Source organism: Poromitra crassiceps, assembly GCF_964638095.1.
Source record: "Poromitra crassiceps genome assembly, contig: HAP1_SCAFFOLD_259, whole genome shotgun sequence".
Taxonomy (NCBI): domain Eukaryota; kingdom Metazoa; phylum Chordata; class Actinopteri; order Beryciformes; family Melamphaidae; genus Poromitra; species Poromitra crassiceps.
The window spans coordinates 185,797-206,440 of record NW_028152138.1 but is presented as its reverse complement, the minus strand read 5'-3'; positions in this window follow the sequence as shown (position 1 = coordinate 206,440).

Below are 20,644 nucleotides of genomic sequence, written 5' to 3'. Positions count from 1 at the left end.
TCCGCTCCATGTACAAGTACCTCTCCGCTCCATGTACAAGTACCTCTCCGCTCAATGTACAAGTACCTCTCCGCTCCCTGTACAAGTACATCTCCGCTCCATGTACAAGTACCTCTCCGCTCCATGTACAAGTACCTCTCCGCTCAATGTACAAGTGTCGACAGTACCTCTCCGCTCCATCTACAAGTACCTCTCCGCTCAATGTACAAGTACCTCTCCGCTGAATGTACAAGTACCTCTCCGCTCCATGTACAAGTACCTCTCCGCTCCATGTACAAATACCTCTCCGCTCCATGTACAAGTACCTCTCCGCTCCATGTACAAGCACCTCTCCGCTACATGTACAAGTACCTCTCCGCTCCATGTACAAGTACCTCTCCGCTCCATGTACAAGTACCTCTCCGCTCAATGTACAAGTACCTCTCCGCTCCATGTACAAATACCTCTCCGCTCCATGTACAAATACCTCTCCGCTCCATGTACAAGTACCTCTCCGCTCCATGTACCAGTACCTCTCCGCTCAATGTACAAGTACATCTCCGCTCAATGTACAAGTACATCTCCGCTCAATGTACAAGTACGTCTCCGCTCAATGTACAAGTACCTCTCCGCTCAATGTACAAGTACCTCTCCGCTCCATGTACAAGTACCTCTCCGCTCAATGTACAAGTACATCTCCGCTCAATGTACAAGTACATCTCCGCTCAATGTACAAGTACGTCTCCGCTCAATGTACAAGTACCTCTCCGCTCAATGTACAAGTACCTCTCCGCTCCATGTACAAGTACCTCTCCGCTCAATGTACAAGTACATCTCCGCTCCATGTACCAGTACCTCTCCGCTCAATGTACAAGTACCTCTCCGCTCAATGTACAAGTACATCTCCGCTCCATGTACAAGTACGTCTCCGCTCAATGTATAAGTACCTCTCCGCTCCATGTACAAGTACCTCTCCGCTCCATGTACAAGTACATCTCCGCTCCATGTACAAGTACATCTCCGCTCCATGTACAAGTACCTCTCCGCTCCATGTACAAGTACCTCTCCGCTCCATGTACAAGTACATCTCCGCTCCATGTACAAGTACCTCTCCGCTCAATGTACAAGTACATCTCCGCTCCATGTACAAGTACATCTCCACTCCATGTACAAGTACCTCTCCGCTCAATGTACAAGTACATCTGCGCTCCATGTAGGGCTGGGTATCGTTCAAAATTTTTCGATATCGATACCGTTTCGATACTTGGATTTCGATACCGGTTCCTGAACGATACTTTTTTCGATACCAATTTTTAGAAAAATCCATTTTAACAAAAATAAAACTGCATTACACTTTGAAATTATTTTACAAATCTTTAGTTTCCCCCCATCTTAAGTTTTACAGCAGAAAAAAATAAAACCTACTGTATTTAACATAACTTTAAGTTCTCTAAACGTATTGCCGTCCCTACAAAAAATATTGGAGTACTACAAAGGAAAGAAATGTAGCTAAAACAAATAAATCAGTGGAATAGTTTTCAGTGCAAAACAGAGAGTTGCAAATCAGGGTTTAATGCTCACTGATGCAACAGAACTCTATTCTTGTACAAACTGATGAGATGGCTCCACTTCATGCATGGAAGACTAGTTGAGCATTGACTAGCCTATCAATATAGCCTTATATGCCACAAAGTGAATCGCATTTATATTCAACAAACTATCATGACATCAGCGTTTGTTAACGAGTTGCTAAAAATACATGGGCGATAACTGCCCGCTTGCACATAACGCTAATTAATTAAACATTAACGCTAGCGTTGCAGATCAGTGTGCTCACTGCTGCAACAGAACGTCATTCTTGTCAAATCTGACGAGACAGCTCAACTTCACTGACTAGCCAATCAATATAAATGAATCGCATTTACATTCAACAAACTATCATGACATCAGCGTTTGTTAACGAGTTGCTAAAAATACACAATGCCCGCTTGCGCATAACGTTACGGCGGCAATTAATTAAACGATCTAATGCTACAACTCACAGCCAGATGCATGGATTTGTCAGACTGAGGGATCTGATAACCGCTAACTTGCGGTAAGCTGAGCTGACCCACCTCTCAATTATTTATCTTGTCTGTGGAAACCAGTCCGTGTTGTTTCTGTTTATTTTCCTGCTTTTCATCATCTTCGCCATATGGTAATCCAGGATAGGAGTAGCTTGAGTGGCTAACTTCTTGTATACTATCCGCACCGCACGCCTGGCTCACAGTCACAACAAACACACCGGCTAAAGTGGGCGTAACGTTTCCTGCATGCCTCTACATGACAGCCAATCACCAGCCGTATTAGAGCGCGGCGTGCAAGCATGTCGCATGCTTATAGGCTCAATGACGCTGTTTTGTTTTGGTATCGAAAATTGGTATCGATTGACAAGGGAGGCTTCGATACCCCTTAGTATCGATGTTTCCATTTCGGTGCCAAGTAAGTATCGAAACTCGATACCCAGCCCTAGCTCCATGTACAAGTACCTCTCCGCTCAATGTACAAGTACCTCTCCGCTCAATGTACAAGTACCTCTCCGCTCCATGTACAAGTACCTCTCCGCTCCATGTACAAGTACCTCTCCGCTCCATGTACAAGTACCTCTCCGCTCCATGTACAAGTACATCTCTGCTCCATGTACAAGTACCTCTCCGCTCAATGTACAAGTACATCTCCGCTCCATGTACAAGTACCTCTCCGCTCCATGTACAAGTACATCTCCGCTCCATGTACAAGTACCTCTCCGCTCCATGTACAAGTACCTCACCGCTCAATGTACAAGTACATCTCCGCTCCATGTACAAGTACATCTCTGCTCCATGTACAAGTACCTCTCCGCTCAATGTACAAGTACATCTCCGCTCCATGTACAAGTACCTCTCCGCTCCATGTACAAGTACCTCTCCGCTCCATGTACAAGTACCTCTCCGCTCCATGTACAAGTACCTCTCCGCTCCATGTACAAGTACCTCTCCGCTCAATGTCAAGTGTCGACAGTACCTCTCCGCTCCATGTACAAATACCTCTCCGCTCTCATGTACAAGTACCTCTCCGCTCCATGTACAAGTACCTCTCCGCTCAATGTCAAGTGTCGACAGTACCTCTCCGCTCCATGTACAAATACCTCTCCGCTCCATGTACAAGTACCTCTCCGCTCTCATGTACAAGTACCTCTCCGCTCCATGTACAAGTAGCTCTCCGCTCAATGTACAAGTGTCGACAGTACCTTTCCGCTCCATGTACAAATACCTCTCCGCTCTCATGTACAAGTACCTCTCCGCTCCATGTACAAGTACCTCTCCGCTCAATGTACAAATACCTCTCCGCTCCATGTATAAGTACCTCTCCGCTCTATGTACAAGTACCTCTCCGCTCCATGTACAAGTACCTCTCCGCTCAATGTACAAGTACCTCTCCGCTCAATGTACAAGTGTCGACAGTACCTCTCCGCTCCATGTACAAGTACCTCTCCGCTCAATGTACAAGTGTCGACAGTACCTCTACGCTCAATGTACAAGTGTCGACAGTACCTCTCCGCTCTCATGGACAAGTACCTCTCCGATCCATGTACAAGTACATCTCCGCTCCATGTACAAGTACATCTCCGCTCAATGTACAAGTACCTCTCCGCTCCATGTACAAGTACCTCTCCGCTCCATGTACAAGTACCTCTCCGCTCCATGTACAAGTACCTCTCCGCTCCATGTACAAGTACCTCTCCGCTCAATGTACAAGTACCTCTCCGCTCCATGTACAAGTACCTCTCCGCTCCATGTACAAGTACCTCTCCGCTCCATGTACAAGTACCTCTCCGCTCAATGTACAAGTACCTCTCCGCTCCATGTACAAGTACCTCTCCGCTCCATGTACAAGTACCTCTCCGCTCCATGTACAAGTACCTCTCCGCTCAATGTACAAGTACCTCTCCGCTCCCTGTACAAGTACATCTCCGCTCCATGTACAAGTACCTCTCCGCTCCATGTACAAGTACCTCTCCGCTCAATGTACAAGTGTCGACAGTACCTCTCCGCTCCATCTACAAGTACCTCTCCGCTCAATGTACAAGTACCTCTCCGCTGAATGTACAAGTACCTCTCCGCTCCATGTACAAGTACCTCTCCGCTCCATGTACAAATACCTCTCCGCTCCATGTACAAGTACCTCTCCGCTCCATGTACAAGCACCTCTCCGCTACATGTACAAGTACCTCTCCGCTCCATGTACAAGTACCTCTCCGCTCCATGTACAAGTACCTCTCCGCTCAATGTACAAGTACCTCTCCGCTCCATGTACAAATACCTCTCCGCTCCATGTACAAATACCTCTCCGCTCCATGTACAAGTACCTCTCCGCTCCATGTACCAGTACCTCTCCGCTCAATGTACAAGTACATCTCCGCTCAATGTACAAGTACATCTCCGCTCAATGTACAAGTACGTCTCCGCTCAATGTACAAGTACCTCTCCGCTCAATGTACAAGTACCTCTCCGCTCCATGTACAAGTACCTCTCCGCTCAATGTACAAGTACATCTCCGCTCAATGTACAAGTACATCTCCGCTCAATGTACAAGTACGTCTCCGCTCAATGTACAAGTACCTCTCCGCTCAATGTACAAGTACCTCTCCGCTCCATGTACAAGTACCTCTCCGCTCAATGTACAAGTACATCTCCGCTCCATGTACCAGTACCTCTCCGCTCAATGTACAAGTACCTCTCCGCTCAATGTACAAGTACATCTCCGCTCCATGTACAAGTACGTCTCCGCTCAATGTATAAGTACCTCTCCGCTCCATGTACAAGTACCTCTCCGCTCCATGTACAAGTACATCTCCGCTCCATGTACAAGTACATCTCCGCTCCATGTACAAGTACCTCTCCGCTCCATGTACAAGTACCTCTCCGCTCCATGTACAAGTACATCTCCGCTCCATGTACAAGTACCTCTCCGCTCAATGTACAAGTACATCTCCGCTCCATGTACAAGTACATCTCCACTCCATGTACAAGTACCTCTCCGCTCAATGTACAAGTACATCTCCGCTCCATGTACCAGTACCTCTCCGCTCAATGTACAAGTACATCTCCACTCCATGTACAAGTACCTCTCCGCTCAATGTACAAGTACATCTCCGCTCCATGTACCAGTACCTCTCCGCTCAATGTACAAGTACATCTCCACTCCATGTACAAGTACCTCTCCGCTCAATGTACAAGTACATCTCCGCTCCATGTACCAGTACCTCTCCGCTCAATGTACAAGTACATCTCCGCTCCATGTACAAGTACCTCTCCGCTCAATGTACAAGTACCTCTCCGCTCAATGTACAAGTACATCTCCGCTCCATGTACCAGTACCTCTCCGCTCAATGTACAAGTACATCTGCGCTCCATGTAGGGCTGGGTATCGTTCAAAATTTTTCGATATCGATACCGTTTCGATACTTGGATTTCGATACCGGTTCCTGAACGATACTTTTTTCGATACCAATTTTTAGAAAAATCCATTTTAACAAAAATAAAACTGCATTACACATTGAAATTATTTTACAAATCTTTAGTTTCCCCCCATCTTAAGTTTTACAGCAGAAAAAAATAAAACCTACTGTATTTAACATAACTTTAAGTTCTCTAAACGTATTGCCGTCCCTACAAAAAATATTGGAGTACTACAAAGGAAAGAAATGTAGCTAAAACAAATAAATCAGTGGAATAGTTTTCAGTGCAAAACAGAGAGTTGCAAATCAGGGTTTAATGCTCACTGATGCAACAGAACTCTATTCTTGTACAAACTGATGAGATGGCTCCACTTCATGCATGGAAGACTAGTTGAGCATTGACTAGCCTATCAATATAGCCTTATATGCCACAAAGTGAATCGCATTTATATTCAACAAACTATCATGACATCAGCGTTTGTTAACGAGTTGCTAAAAATACATGGGCGATAACTGCCCGCTTGCACATAACGCTAATTAATTAAACATTAACGCTAGCGTTGCAGATCAGTGTGCTCACTGCTGCAACAGAACGTCATTCTTGTCAAATCTGACGAGACAGCTCAACTTCACTGACTAGCCAATCAATATAAATGAATCGCATTTACATTCAACAAACTATCATGACATCAGCGTTTGTTAACGAGTTGCTAAAAATACACAATGCCCGCTTGCGCATAACGTTACGGCGGCAATTAATTAAACGATCTAATGCTACAACTCACAGCCAGATGCATGGATTTGTCAGACTGAGGGATCTGATAACCGCTAACTTGCGGTAAGCTGAGCTGACCCACCTCTCAATTATTTCTCTTGTCTGTGGAAACCAGTCCGTGTTGTTTCTGTTTCTTTTCCTGCTTTTCATCATCTTCGCCATATGGTAATCCAGGATAGGAGTAGCTTGAGTGGCTAACTTCTTGTATACTATCCGCACCGCACGCCTGGCTCACAGTCACAACAAACACACCGGCTAAAGTGGGCGTAACGTTTCCTGCATGCCTCTACATGACAGCCAATCACCAGCCGTATTAGAGCGCGGCGTGCAAGCATGTCGCATGCTTATAGGCTCAATGACGCTGTTTTGTTTTGGTATCGAAAATTGGTATCGATTGACAAGGGAGGCTTCGATACCCCTTAGTATCGATGTTTCCATTTCGGTGCCAAGTAAGTATCGAAACTCGATACCCAGCCCTAGCTCCATGTACAAGTACCTCTCCGCTCAATGTACAAGTACCTCTCCGCTCAATGTACAAGTACCTCTCCGCTCCATGTACAAGTACCTCTCCGCTCCATGTACAAGTACCTCTCCGCTCCATGTACAAGTACCTCTCCGCTCCATGTACAAGTACATCTCTGCTCCATGTACAAGTACCTCTCCGCTCAATGTACAAGTACATCTCCGCTCCATGTACAAGTACCTCTCCGCTCCATGTACAAGTACATCTCCGCTCCATGTACAAGTACCTCTCCGCTCCATGTACAAGTACCTCACCGCTCAATGTACAAGTACATCTCCGCTCCATGTACAAGTACATCTCTGCTCCATGTACAAGTACCTCTCCGCTCAATGTACAAGTACATCTCCGCTCCATGTACAAGTACCTCTCCGCTCCATGTACAAGTACCTCTCCGCTCCATGTACAAGTACCTCTCCGCTCCATGTACAAGTACCTCTCCGCTCCATGTACAAGTACCTCTCCGCTCAATGTCAAGTGTCGACAGTACCTCTCCGCTCCATGTACAAATACCTCTCCGCTCTCATGTACAAGTACCTCTCCGCTCCATGTACAAGTACCTCTCCGCTCAATGTCAAGTGTCGACAGTACCTCTCCGCTCCATGTACAAATACCTCTCCGCTCCATGTACAAGTACCTCTCCGCTCTCATGTACAAGTACCTCTCCGCTCCATGTACAAGTAGCTCTCCGCTCAATGTACAAGTGTCGACAGTACCTTTCCGCTCCATGTACAAATACCTCTCCGCTCTCATGTACAAGTACCTCTCCGCTCCATGTACAAGTACCTCTCCGCTCAATGTACAAATACCTCTCCGCTCCATGTATAAGTACCTCTCCGCTCTATGTACAAGTACCTCTCCGCTCCATGTACAAGTACCTCTCCGCTCAATGTACAAATACCTCTCCGCTCCATGTACAAGTAGCTCTCCGCTGAATGTACAAGTGTCGACAGTACCTCTCCGCTCAATGTACAAGTACCTCTCCGCTCAATGTACAAATACCTCTCCGCTCCATGTACAAGTACCTCTCCGCTCAATGTCAAGTATCGACAGTACCTCTCCGCTCCATGTACAAGTACCTCTCCGCTGAATGTACAAGTGTCGACAGTACCTCTCCGCTCAATGTACAAGTACCTCTCCGCTCCATGTACAAGTACCTCTCCGCTCTCATGTACAAGTACCTCTCCGCTCCATGTACAAGTACCTCTCCGCTCAATGTACAAGTACCTCTGCGCTCCATGTACAAGTACCTCTCCGCTCAATGTACAAGTACCTCTCCGCTCAATGTACAAGTGTCGACAGTACCTCTCCGCTCCATGTACAAGTACCTCTCCGCTCAATGTACAAGTGTCGACAGTACCTCTACGCTCAATGTACAAGTGTCGACAGTACCTCTCCGCTCTCATGTACAAGTACCTCTCCGATCCATGTACAAGTACATCTCCGCTCCATGTACAAGTACATCTCCGCTCAATGTACAAGTACCTCTCCGCTCCATGTACAAGTACATCTCCGCTCCATGTACAAGTACCTCTCCGCTCCATGTACAAGTACCTCTCCGCTCCATGTACAAGTACCTCTCCGCTCAATGTACAAGTACCTCTCCGCTCCATGTACAAGTACCTCTCCGCTCAATGTACAAGTACCTCTCCGCTCCATGTACAAGTACCTCTCCGCTCCATGTACAAGTACCTCTCCGCTCCATGTACAAGTACCTCTCCGCTCAATGTCAAGTATCGACAGTACCTCTCCGCTCCATGTACAAGTACCTCTCCGCTGAATGTACAAGTGTCGACAGTACCTCTCCGCTCAATGTACAAGTACCTCTCCGCTCCATGTACAAGTACCTCTCCGCTCTCATGTACAAGTACCTCTCCGCTCCATGTACAAGTACCTCTCCGCTCAATGTACAAGTACCTCTGCGCTCCATGTACAAGTACCTCTCCGCTCAATGTACAAGTACCTCTCCGCTCAATGTACAAGTGTCGACAGTACCTCTCCGCTCCATGTACAAGTACCTCTCCGCTCAATGTACAAGTGTCGACAGTACCTCTACGCTCAATGTACAAGTGTCGACAGTACCTCTCCGCTCTCATGTACAAGTACCTCTCCGATCCATGTACAAGTACATCTCCGCTCCATGTACAAGTACATCTCCGCTCAATGTACAAGTACCTCTCCGCTCCATGTACAAGTACCTCTCCGCTCCATGTACAAGTACCTCTCCGCTCCATGTACAAGTACCTCTCCGCTCCATGTACAAGTACCTCTCCGCTCAATGTACAAGTACCTCTCCGCTCCATGTACAAGTACCTCTCCGCTCCATGTACAAGTACCTCTCCGCTCAATGTACAAGTACCTCTCCGCTCAATGTACAAGTACCTCTCCGCTCCATGTACAAGTACCTCTCCGCTCCATGTACAAGTACCTCTCCGCTCAATGTACAAGTACCTCTCCGCTCCCTGTACAAGTACATCTCCGCTCCATGTACAAGTACCTCTCCGCTCCATGTACAAGTACCTCTCCGCTCAATGTACAAGTGTCGACAGTACCTCTCCGCTCCATGTACAAGTACCTCTCCGCTCCATGTACAAGTACCTCTCCGCTCAATGTACAAGTGTCGACAGTACCTCTCCGCTCCATCTACAAGTACCTCTCCGCTCAATGTACAAGTACCTCTCCGCTGAATGTACAAGTACCTCTCCGCTCCATGTACAAGTACCTCTCCGCTCCATGTACAAATACCTCTCCGCTCCATGTACAAGTACCTCTCCGCTCCATGTACAAGCACCTCTCCGCTACATGTACAAGTACCTCTCCGCTCCATGTACAAGTACCTCTCCGCTCCATGTACAAGTACCTCTCCGCTCAATGTACAAGTACCTCTCCGCTCCATGTACAAATACCTCTCCGCTCCATGTACAAATACCTCTCCGCTCCATGTACAAGTACCTCTCCGCTCCATGTACCAGTACCTCTCCGCTCAATGTACAAGTACATCTCCGCTCAATGTACAAGTACGTCTCCGCTCAATGTACAAGTACGTCTCCGCTCAATGTACAAGTACCTCTCCGCTCAATGTACAAGTACCTCTCCGCTCCATGTACAAGTACCTCTCCGCTCAATGTACAAGTACATCTCCGCTCAATGTACAAGTACATCTCCGCTCAATGTACAAGTACGTCTCCGCTCAATGTACAAGTACCTCTCCGCTCAATGTACAAGTACCTCTCCGCTCCATGTACAAGTACCTCTCCGCTCAATGTACAAGTACATCTCCGCTCCATGTACCAGTACCTCTCCGCTCAATGTACAAGTACCTCTCCGCTCAATGTACAAGTACATCTCCGCTCCATGTACAAGTACGTCTCCGCTCAATGTATAAGTACCTCTCCGCTCCATGTACAAGTACCTCTCCGCTCCATGTACAAGTACATCTCCGCTCCATGTACAAGTACATCTCCGCTCCATGTACAAGTACCTCTCCGCTCCATGTACAAGTACCTCTCCGCTCCATGTACAAGTACATCTCCGCTCCATGTACAAGTACCTCTCCGCTCAATGTACAAGTACATCTCCGCTCCATGTACAAGTACATCTCCACTCCATGTACAAGTACCTCTCCGCTCAATGTACAAGTACATCTCCGCTCCATGTACCAGTACCTCTCCGCTCAATGTACAAGTACATCTCCACTCCATGTACAAGTACCTCTCCGCTCAATGTACAAGTACATCTCCGCTCCATGTACCAGTACCTCTCCGCTCAATGTACAAGTACATCTCCACTCCATGTACAAGTACCTCTCCGCTCAATGTACAAGTACATCTCTGCTCCATGTACCAGTACCTCTCCGCTCAATGTACAAGTACATCTCCGCTCCATGTACAAGTACCTCTCCGCTCAATGTACAAGTACCTCTCCGCTCAATGTACAAGTACATCTCCGCTCCATGTACCAGTACCTCTCCGCTCAATGTACAAGTACATCTGCGCTCCATGTAGGGCTGGGTATCGTTCAAAATTTTTCGATATCGATACCGTTTCGATACTTGGATTTCGATACCGGTTCCTGAACGATACTTTTTTCGATACCAATTTTTAGAAAAATCCATTTTAACAAAAATAAAACTGCATTACACATTGAAATTATTTTACAAATCTTTAGTTTCCCCCCATCTTAAGTTTTACAGCAGAAAAAAATAAAACCTACTGTATTTAACATAACTTTAAGTTCTCTAAACGTATTGCCGTCCCTACAAAAAATATTGGAGTACTACAAAGGAAAGAAATGTAGCTAAAACAAATAAATCAGTGGAATAGTTTTCAGTGCAAAACAGAGAGTTGCAAATCAGGGTTTAATGCTCACTGATGCAACAGAACTCTATTCTTGTACAAACTGATGAGATGGCTCCACTTCATGCATGGAAGACTAGTTGAGCATTGACTAGCCTATCAATATAGCCTTATATGCCACAAAGTGAATCGCATTTATATTCAACAAACTATCATGACATCAGCGTTTGTTAACGAGTTGCTAAAAATACATGGGCGATAACTGCCCGCTTGCACATAACGCTAATTAATTAAACATTAACGCTAGCGTTGCAGATCAGTGTGCTCACTGCTGCAACAGAACGTCATTCTTGTCAAATCTGACGAGACAGCTCAACTTCACTGACTAGCCAATCAATATAAATGAATCGCATTTACATTCAACAAACTATCATGACATCAGCGTTTGTTAACGAGTTGCTAAAAATACACAATGCCCGCTTGCGCATAACGTTACGGCGGCAATTAATTAAACGATCTAATGCTACAACTCACAGCCAGATGCATGGATTTGTCAGACTGAGGGATCTGATAACCGCTAACTTGCGGTAAGCTGAGCTGACCCACCTCTCAATTATTTCTCTTGTCTGTGGAAACCAGTCCGTGTTGTTTCTGTTTCTTTTCCTGCTTTTCATCATCTTCGCCATATGGTAATCCAGGATAGGAGTAGCTTGAGTGGCTAACTTCTTGTATACTATCCGCACCGCACGCCTGGCTCACAGTCACAACAAACACACCGGCTAAAGTGGGCGTAACGTTTCCTGCATGCCTCTACATGACAGCCAATCACCAGCCGTATTAGAGCGCGGCGTGCAAGCATGTCGCATGCTTATAGGCTCAATGACGCTGTTTTGTTTTGGTATCGAAAATTGGTATCGATTGACAAGGGAGGCTTCGATACCCCTTAGTATCGATGTTTCCATTTCGGTGCCAAGTAAGTATCGAAACTCGATACCCAGCCCTAGCTCCATGTACAAGTACCTCTCCGCTCAATGTACAAGTACCTCTCCGCTCAATGTACAAGTACCTCTCCGCTCCATGTACAAGTACCTCTCCGCTCCATGTACAAGTACCTCTCCGCTCCATGTACAAGTACCTCTCCGCTCCATGTACAAGTACATCTCTGCTCCATGTACAAGTACCTCTCCGCTCAATGTACAAGTACATCTCCGCTCCATGTACAAGTACCTCTCCGCTCCATGTACAAGTACCTCTCCGCTCAATGTACAAGTACATCTCCGCTCCATGTACAAGTACCTCTCCGCTCCATGTACAAGTACATCTCCGCTCCATGTACAAGTACCTCTCCGCTCAATGTACAAGTACATCTCCGCTCCATGTACAAGTACATCTCCACTCCATGTACAAGTACCTCTCCGCTCAATGTACAAGTACATCTCCGCTCCATGTACCAGTACCTCTCCGCTCAATGTACAAGTACATCTCCACTCCATGTACAAGTACCTCTCCGCTCAATGTACAAGTACATCTCCGCTCCATGTACCAGTACCTCTCCGCTCAATGTACAAGTACATCTCCACTCCATGTACAAGTACCTCTCCGCTCAATGTACAAGTACATCTCCGCTCCATGTACCAGTACCTCTCCGCTCCATGTACAAGTACCTCTCCGCTCCATGTACAAGTACCTCTCCGCTCCATGTACAAGTACATCTCTGCTCCATGTACAAGTACCTCTCCGCTCAATGTACAAGTACATCTCCGCTCCATGTACAAGTACCTCTCCGCTCCATGTACAAGTACATCTCCGCTCCATGTACAAGTACCTCTCCGCTCCATGTACAAGTACCTCTCCGCTCAATGTACAAGTACATCTCCGCTCCATGTACAAGTACCTCTCCGCTCCATGTACAAGTACATCTCCGCTCCATGTACAAGTACCTCTCCGCTCAATGTACAAGTACATCTCCGCTCCATGTACAAGTACATCTCCGCTCCATGTACCAGTACCTCTCCGCTCAATGTACAAGTACATCTCCACTCCATGTACAAGTACCTCTCCGCTCAATGTACAAGTACATCTCCGCTCCATGTACCAGTACCTCTCCGCTCAATGTACAAGTACATCTCCGCTCCATGTACAAGTACCTCTCCGCTCAATGTACAAGTACCTCTCCGCTCAATGTACAAGTACATCTCCGCTCCATGTACCAGTACCTCTCCGCTCAATGTACAAGTACATCTGCGCTCCATGTAGGGCTGGGTATCGTTCAAAATTTTTCGATATCGATACCGTTTCGATACTTGGATTTCGATACCGGTTCCTGAACGATACTTTTTTCGATACCAATTTTTAGAAAAATCCATTTTAACAAAAATAAAACTGCATTACACATTGAAATTATTTTACAAATCTTTAGTTTCCCCCCATCTTAAGTTTTACAGCAGAAAAAAATAAAACCTACTGTATTTAACATAACTTTAAGTTCTCTAAACGTATTGCCGTCCCTACAAAAAATATTGGAGTACTACAAAGGAAAGAAATGTAGCTAAAACAAATAAATCAGTGGAATAGTTTTCAGTGCAAAACAGAGAGTTGCAAATCAGGGTTTAATGCTCACTGATGCAACAGAACTCTATTCTTGTACAAACTGATGAGATGGCTCCACTTCATGCATGGAAGACTAGTTGAGCATTGACTAGCCTATCAATATAGCCTTATATGCCACAAAGTGAATCGCATTTATATTCAACAAACTATCATGACATCAGCGTTTGTTAACGAGTTGCTAAAAATACATGGGCGATAACTGCCCGCTTGCACATAACGCTAATTAATTAAACATTAACGCTAGCGTTGCAGATCAGTGTGCTCACTGCTGCAACAGAACGTCATTCTTGTCAAATCTGACGAGACAGCTCAACTTCACTGACTAGCCAATCAATATAAATGAATCGCATTTACATTCAACAAACTATCATGACATCAGCGTTTGTTAACGAGTTGCTAAAAATACACAATGCCCGCTTGCGCATAACGTTACGGCGGCAATTAATTAAACGATCTAATGCTACAACTCACAGCCAGATGCATGGATTTGTCAGACTGAGGGATCTGATAACCGCTAACTTGCGGTAAGCTGAGCTGACCCACCTCTCAATTATTTCTCTTGTCTGTGGAAACCAGTCCGTGTTGTTTCTGTTTCTTTTCCTGCTTTTCATCATCTTCGCCATATGGTAATCCAGGATAGGAGTAGCTTGAGTGGCTAACTTCTTGTATACTATCCGCACCGCACGCCTGGCTCACAGTCACAACAAACACACCGGCTAAAGTGGGCGTAACGTTTCCTGCATGCCTCTACATGACAGCCAATCACCAGCCGTATTAGAGCGCGGCGTGCAAGCATGTCGCATGCTTATAGGCTCAATGACGCTGTTTTGTTTTGGTATCGAAAATTGGTATCGATTGACAAGGGAGGCTTCGATACCCCTTAGTATCGATGTTTCCATTTCGGTGCCAAGTAAGTATCGAAACTCGATACCCAGCCCTAGCTCCATGTACAAGTACCTCTCCGCTCAATGTACAAGTACCTCTCCGCTCAATGTACAAGTACCTCTCCGCTCCATGTACAAGTACCTCTCCGCTCCATGTACAAGTACCTCTCCGCTCCATGTACAAGTACCTCTCCGCTCCATGTACAAGTACATCTCTGCTCCATGTACAAGTACCTCTCCGCTCAATGTACAAGTACATCTCCGCTCCATGTACAAGTACCTCTCCGCTCAATGTACAAGTACCTCTCCGCTCAATGTACAAGTACCTCTCCGCTCCATGTACAAGTACCTCTCCGCTCAATGTACAAGTACATCTCCGCTCCATGTACCAGTACCTCTCCGCTCAATGTACAAGTACCTCTCCGCTCAATGTACAAGTACATCTCCGCTCCATGTACAAGTACGTCTCCGCTCAATGTATAAGTACCTCTCCGCTCCATGTACAAGTACCTCTCCGCTCCATGTACAAGTACATCTCCGCTCCATGTACAAGTACATCTCCGCTCCATGTACAAGTACCTCTCCGCTCCATGTACAAGTACCTCTCCGCTCCATGTACAAGTACATCTCCGCTCCATGTACAAGTACCTCTCCGCTCAATGTACAAGTACATCTCCGCTCCATGTACAAGTACATCTCCACTCCATGTACAAGTACCTCTCCGCTCAATGTACAAGTACATCTCCGCTCCATGTACCAGTACCTCTCCGCTCAATGTACAAGTACATCTCCACTCCATGTACAAGTACCTCTCCGCTCAATGTACAAGTACATCTCCGCTCCATGTACCAGTACCTCTCCGCTCAATGTACAAGTACATCTCCACTCCATGTACAAGTACCTCTCCGCTCAATGTACAAGTACATCTCTGCTCCATGTACCAGTACCTCTCCGCTCAATGTACAAGTACATCTCCGCTCCATGTACAAGTACCTCTCCGCTCAATGTACAAGTACCTCTCCGCTCAATGTACAAGTACATCTCCGCTCCATGTACCAGTACCTCTCCGCTCAATGTACAAGTACATCTGCGCTCCATGTAGGGCTGGGTATCGTTCAAAATTTTTCGATATCGATACCGTTTCGATACTTGGATTTCGATACCGGTTCCTGAACGATACTTTTTTCGATACCAATTTTTAGAAAAATCCATTTTAACAAAAATAAAACTGCATTACACATTGAAATTATTTTACAAATCTTTAGTTTCCCCCCATCTTAAGTTTTACAGCAGAAAAAAATAAAACCTACTGTATTTAACATAACTTTAAGTTCTCTAAACGTATTGCCGTCCCTACAAAAAATATTGGAGTACTACAAAGGAAAGAAATGTAGCTAAAACAAATAAATCAGTGGAATAGTTTTCAGTGCAAAACAGAGAGTTGCAAATCAGGGTTTAATGCTCACTGATGCAACAGAACTCTATTCTTGTACAAACTGATGAGATGGCTCCACTTCATGCATGGAAGACTAGTTGAGCATTGACTAGCCTATCAATATAGCCTTATATGCCACAAAGTGAATCGCATTTATATTCAACAAACTATCATGACATCAGCGTTTGTTAACGAGTTGCTAAAAATACATGGGCGATAACTGCCCGCTTGCACATAACGCTAATTAATTAAACATTAACGCTAGCGTTGCAGATCAGTGTGCTCACTGCTGCAACAGAACGTCATTCTTGTCAAATCTGACGAGACAGCTCAACTTCACTGACTAGCCAATCAATATAAATGAATCGCATTTACATTCAACAAACTATCATGACATCAGCGTTTGTTAACGAGTTGCTAAAAATACACAATGCCCGCTTGCGCATAACGTTACGGCGGCAATTAATTAAACGATCTAATGCTACAACTCACAGCCAGATGCATGGATTTGTCAGACTGAGGGATCTGATAACCGCTAACTTGCGGTAAGCTGAGCTGACCCACCTCTCAATTATTTCTCTTGTCTGTGGAAACCAGTCCGTGTTGTTTCTGTTTCTTTTCCTGCTTTTCATCATCTTCGCCATATGGTAATCCAGGATAGGAGTAGCTTGAGTGGCTAACTTCTTGTATACTATCCGCACCGCACGCCTGGCTCACAGTCACAACAAACACACCGGCTAAAGTGGGCGTAACGTTTCCTGCATGCCTCTACATGACAGCCAATCACCAGCCGTATTAGAGCGCGGCGTGCAAGCATGTCGCATGCTTATAGGCTCAATGACGCTGTTTTGTTTTGGTATCGAAAATTGGTATCGATTGACAAGGGAGGCTTCGATACCCCTTAGTATCGATGTTTCCATTTCGGTGCCAAGTAAGTATCGAAACTCGATACCCAGCCCTAGCTCCATGTACAAGTACCTCTCCGCTCAATGTACAAGTACCTCTCCGCTCAATGTACAAGTACCTCTCCGCTCCATGTACAAGTACCTCTCCGCTCCATGTACAAGTACCTCTCCGCTCCATGTACAAGTACCTCTCCGCTCCATGTACAAGTACATCTCTGCTCCATGTACAAGTACCTCTCCGCTCAATGTACAAGTACATCTCCGCTCCATGTACAAGTACCTCTCCGCTCCATGTACAAGTACCTCTCCGCTCAATGTACAAGTACATCTCCGCTCCATGTACAAGTACCTCTCCGCTCCATGTACAAGTACATCTCCGCTCCATGTACAAGTACCTCTCCGCTCAATGTACAAGTACATCTCCGCTCCATGTACAAGTACATCTCCACTCCATGTACAAGTACCTCTCCGCTCAATGTACAAGTACATCTCCGCTCCATGTACCAGTACCTCTCCGCTCAATGTACAAGTACATCTCCACTCCATGTACAAGTACCTCTCCGCTCAATGTACAAGTACATCTCCGCTCCATGTACCAGTACCTCTCCGCTCAATGTACAAGTACATCTCCACTCCATGTACAAGTACCTCTCCGCTCAATGTACAAGTACATCTCCGCTCCATGTACCAGTACCTCTCCGCTCCATGTACAAGTACCTCTCCGCTCCATGTACAAGTACCTCTCCGCTCCATGTACAAGTACATCTCTGCTCCATGTACAAGTACCTCTCCGCTCAATGTACAAGTACATCTCCGCTCCATGTACAAGTACCTCTCCGCTCCATGTACAAGTACATCTCCGCTCCATGTACAAGTACCTCTCCGCTCCATGTACAAGTACCTCTCCGCTCAATGTACAAGTACATCTCCGCTCCATGTACAAGTACCTCTCCGCTCCATGTACAAGTACATCTCCGCTCCATGTACAAGTACCTCTCCGCTCAATGTACAAGTACATCTCCGCTCCATGTACAAGTACATCTCCGCTCCATGTACCAGTACCTCTCCGCTCAATGTACAAGTACATCTCCACTCCATGTACAAGTACCTCTCCGCTCAATGTACAAGTACATCTCCGCTCCATGTACCAGTACCTCTCCGCTCAATGTACAAGTACATCTCCGCTCCATGTACAAGTACCTCTCCGCTCAATGTACAAGTACCTCTCCGCTCAATGTACAAGTACATCTCCGCTCCATGTACCAGTACCTCTCCGCTCAATGTACAAGTACATCTGCGCTCCATGTAGGGCTGGGTATCGTTCAAAATTTTTCGATATCGATACCGTTTCGATACTTGGATTTCGATACCGGTTCCTGAACGATACTTTTTTCGATACCAATTTTTAGAAAAATCCATTTTAACAAAAATAAAACTGCATTACACATTGAAATTATTTTACAAATCTTTAGTTTCCCCCCATCTTAAGTTTTACAGCAGAAAAAAATAAAACCTACTGTATTTAACATAACTTTAAGTTCTCTAAACGTATTGCCGTCCCTACAAAAAATATTGGAGTACTACAAAGGAAAGAAATGTAGCTAAAACAAATAAATCAGTGGAATAGTTTTCAGTGCAAAACAGAGAGTTGCAAATCAGGGTTTAATGCTCACTGATGCAACAGAACTCTATTCTTGTACAAACTGATGAGATGGCTCCACTTCATGCATGGAAGACTAGTTGAGCATTGACTAGCCTATCAATATAGCCTTATATGCCACAAAGTGAATCGCATTTATATTCAACAAACTATCATGACATCAGCGTTTGTTAACGAGTTGCTAAAAATACATGGGCGATAACTGCCCGCTTGCACATAACGCTAATTAATTAAACATTAACGCTAGCGTTGCAGATCAGTGTGCTCACTGCTGCAACAGAACGTCATTCTTGTCAAATCTGACGAGACAGCTCAACTTCACTGACTAGCCAATCAATATAAATGAATCGCATTTACATTCAACAAACTATCATGACATCAGCGTTTGTTAACGAGTTGCTAAAAATACACAATGCCCGCTTGCGCATAACGTTACGGCGGCAATTAATTAAACGATCTAATGCTACAACTCACAGCCAGATGCATGGATTTGTCAGACTGAGGGATCTGATAACCGCTAACTTGCGGTAAGCTGAGCTGACCCACCTCTCAATTATTTCTCTTGTCTGTGGAAACCAGTCCGTGTTGTTTCTGTTTCTTTTCCTGCTTTTCATCATCTTCGCCATATGGTAATCCAGGATAGGAGTAGCTTGAGTGGCTAACTTCTTGTATACTATCCGCACCGCACGCCTGGCTCACAGTCACAACAAACACACCGGCTAAAGTGGGCGTAACGTTTCCTGCATGCCTCTACATGACAGCCAATCACCAGCCGTATTAGAGCGCGGCGTGCAAGCATGTCGCATGCTTATAGGCTCAATGACGCTGTTTTGTTTTGGTATCGAAAATTGGTATCGATTGACAAGGGAGGCTTCGATACCCCTTAGTATCGATGTTTCCATTTCGGTGCCAAGTAAGTATCGAAACTCGATACCCAGCCCTAGCTCCATGTACAAGTACCTCTCCGCTCAATGTACAAGTACCTCTCCGCTCAATGTACAAGTACCTCTCCGCTCCATGTACAAGTACCTCTCCGCTCCATGTACAAGTACCTCTCCGCTCCATGTACAAGTACCTCTCCGCTCCATGTACAAGTACATCTCTGCTCCATGTACAAGTACCTCTCCGCTCAATGTACAAGTACATCTCCGCTCCATGTACAAGTACCTCTCCGCTCCATGTACAAGTACATCTCCGCTCCATGTACAAGTACCTCTCCGCTCCATGTACAAGTACCTCTCCGCTCAATGTACAAGTACATCTCCGCTCCATGTACAAGTACCTCTCCGCTCCATGTACAAGTACATCTCCGCTCCATGTACAAGTACCTCTCCGCTCAATGTACAAGTACATCTCCGCTCCATGTACAAGTACATCTCCACTCCATGTACAAGTACCTCTCCGCTCAATGTACAAGTACATCTCCGCTCCATGTACCAGTACCTCTCCGCTCAATGTACAAGTACATCTCCACTCCATGTACAAGTACCTCTCCGCTCAATGTACAAGTACATCTCCGCTCCATGTACCAGTACCTCTCCGCTCAATGTACAAGTACATCTCCACTCCATGTACAAGTACCTCTCCGCTCAATGTACAAGTACATCTCCGCTCCATGTACCAGTACCTCTCCGCTCAATGTACAAGTACATCTCCGCTCCATGTACAAGTACCTCTCCGCTCAATGTACAAGTACCTCTCCGCTCAATGTACAAGTACATCTCCGCTCCATGTACCAGTACCTCTCCGCTCAATGTACAAGTACATCTGCGCTCCATGTAGGGCTGGGTATCGTTCAAAATTTTTCGATATCGATACCGTTTCGATACTTGGATTTCTATACCGGTTCCTGAACGATACTTTTTTCGATACCAATTTTTAGAAAAATCCATTTTAACAAAAATAAAACTGCATTACACATTGAAATTATTTTACAAATCTTTAGTTTCCCCCCATCTTAAGTTTTACAGCAGAAAAAAATAAAACCTACTGTATTTAACATAACTTTAAGTTCTCTAAACGTATTGCCGTCCCTACAAAAAATATTGGAGTACTACAAAGGAAAGAAATGTAGCTAAAACAAATAAATCAGTGGAATAGTT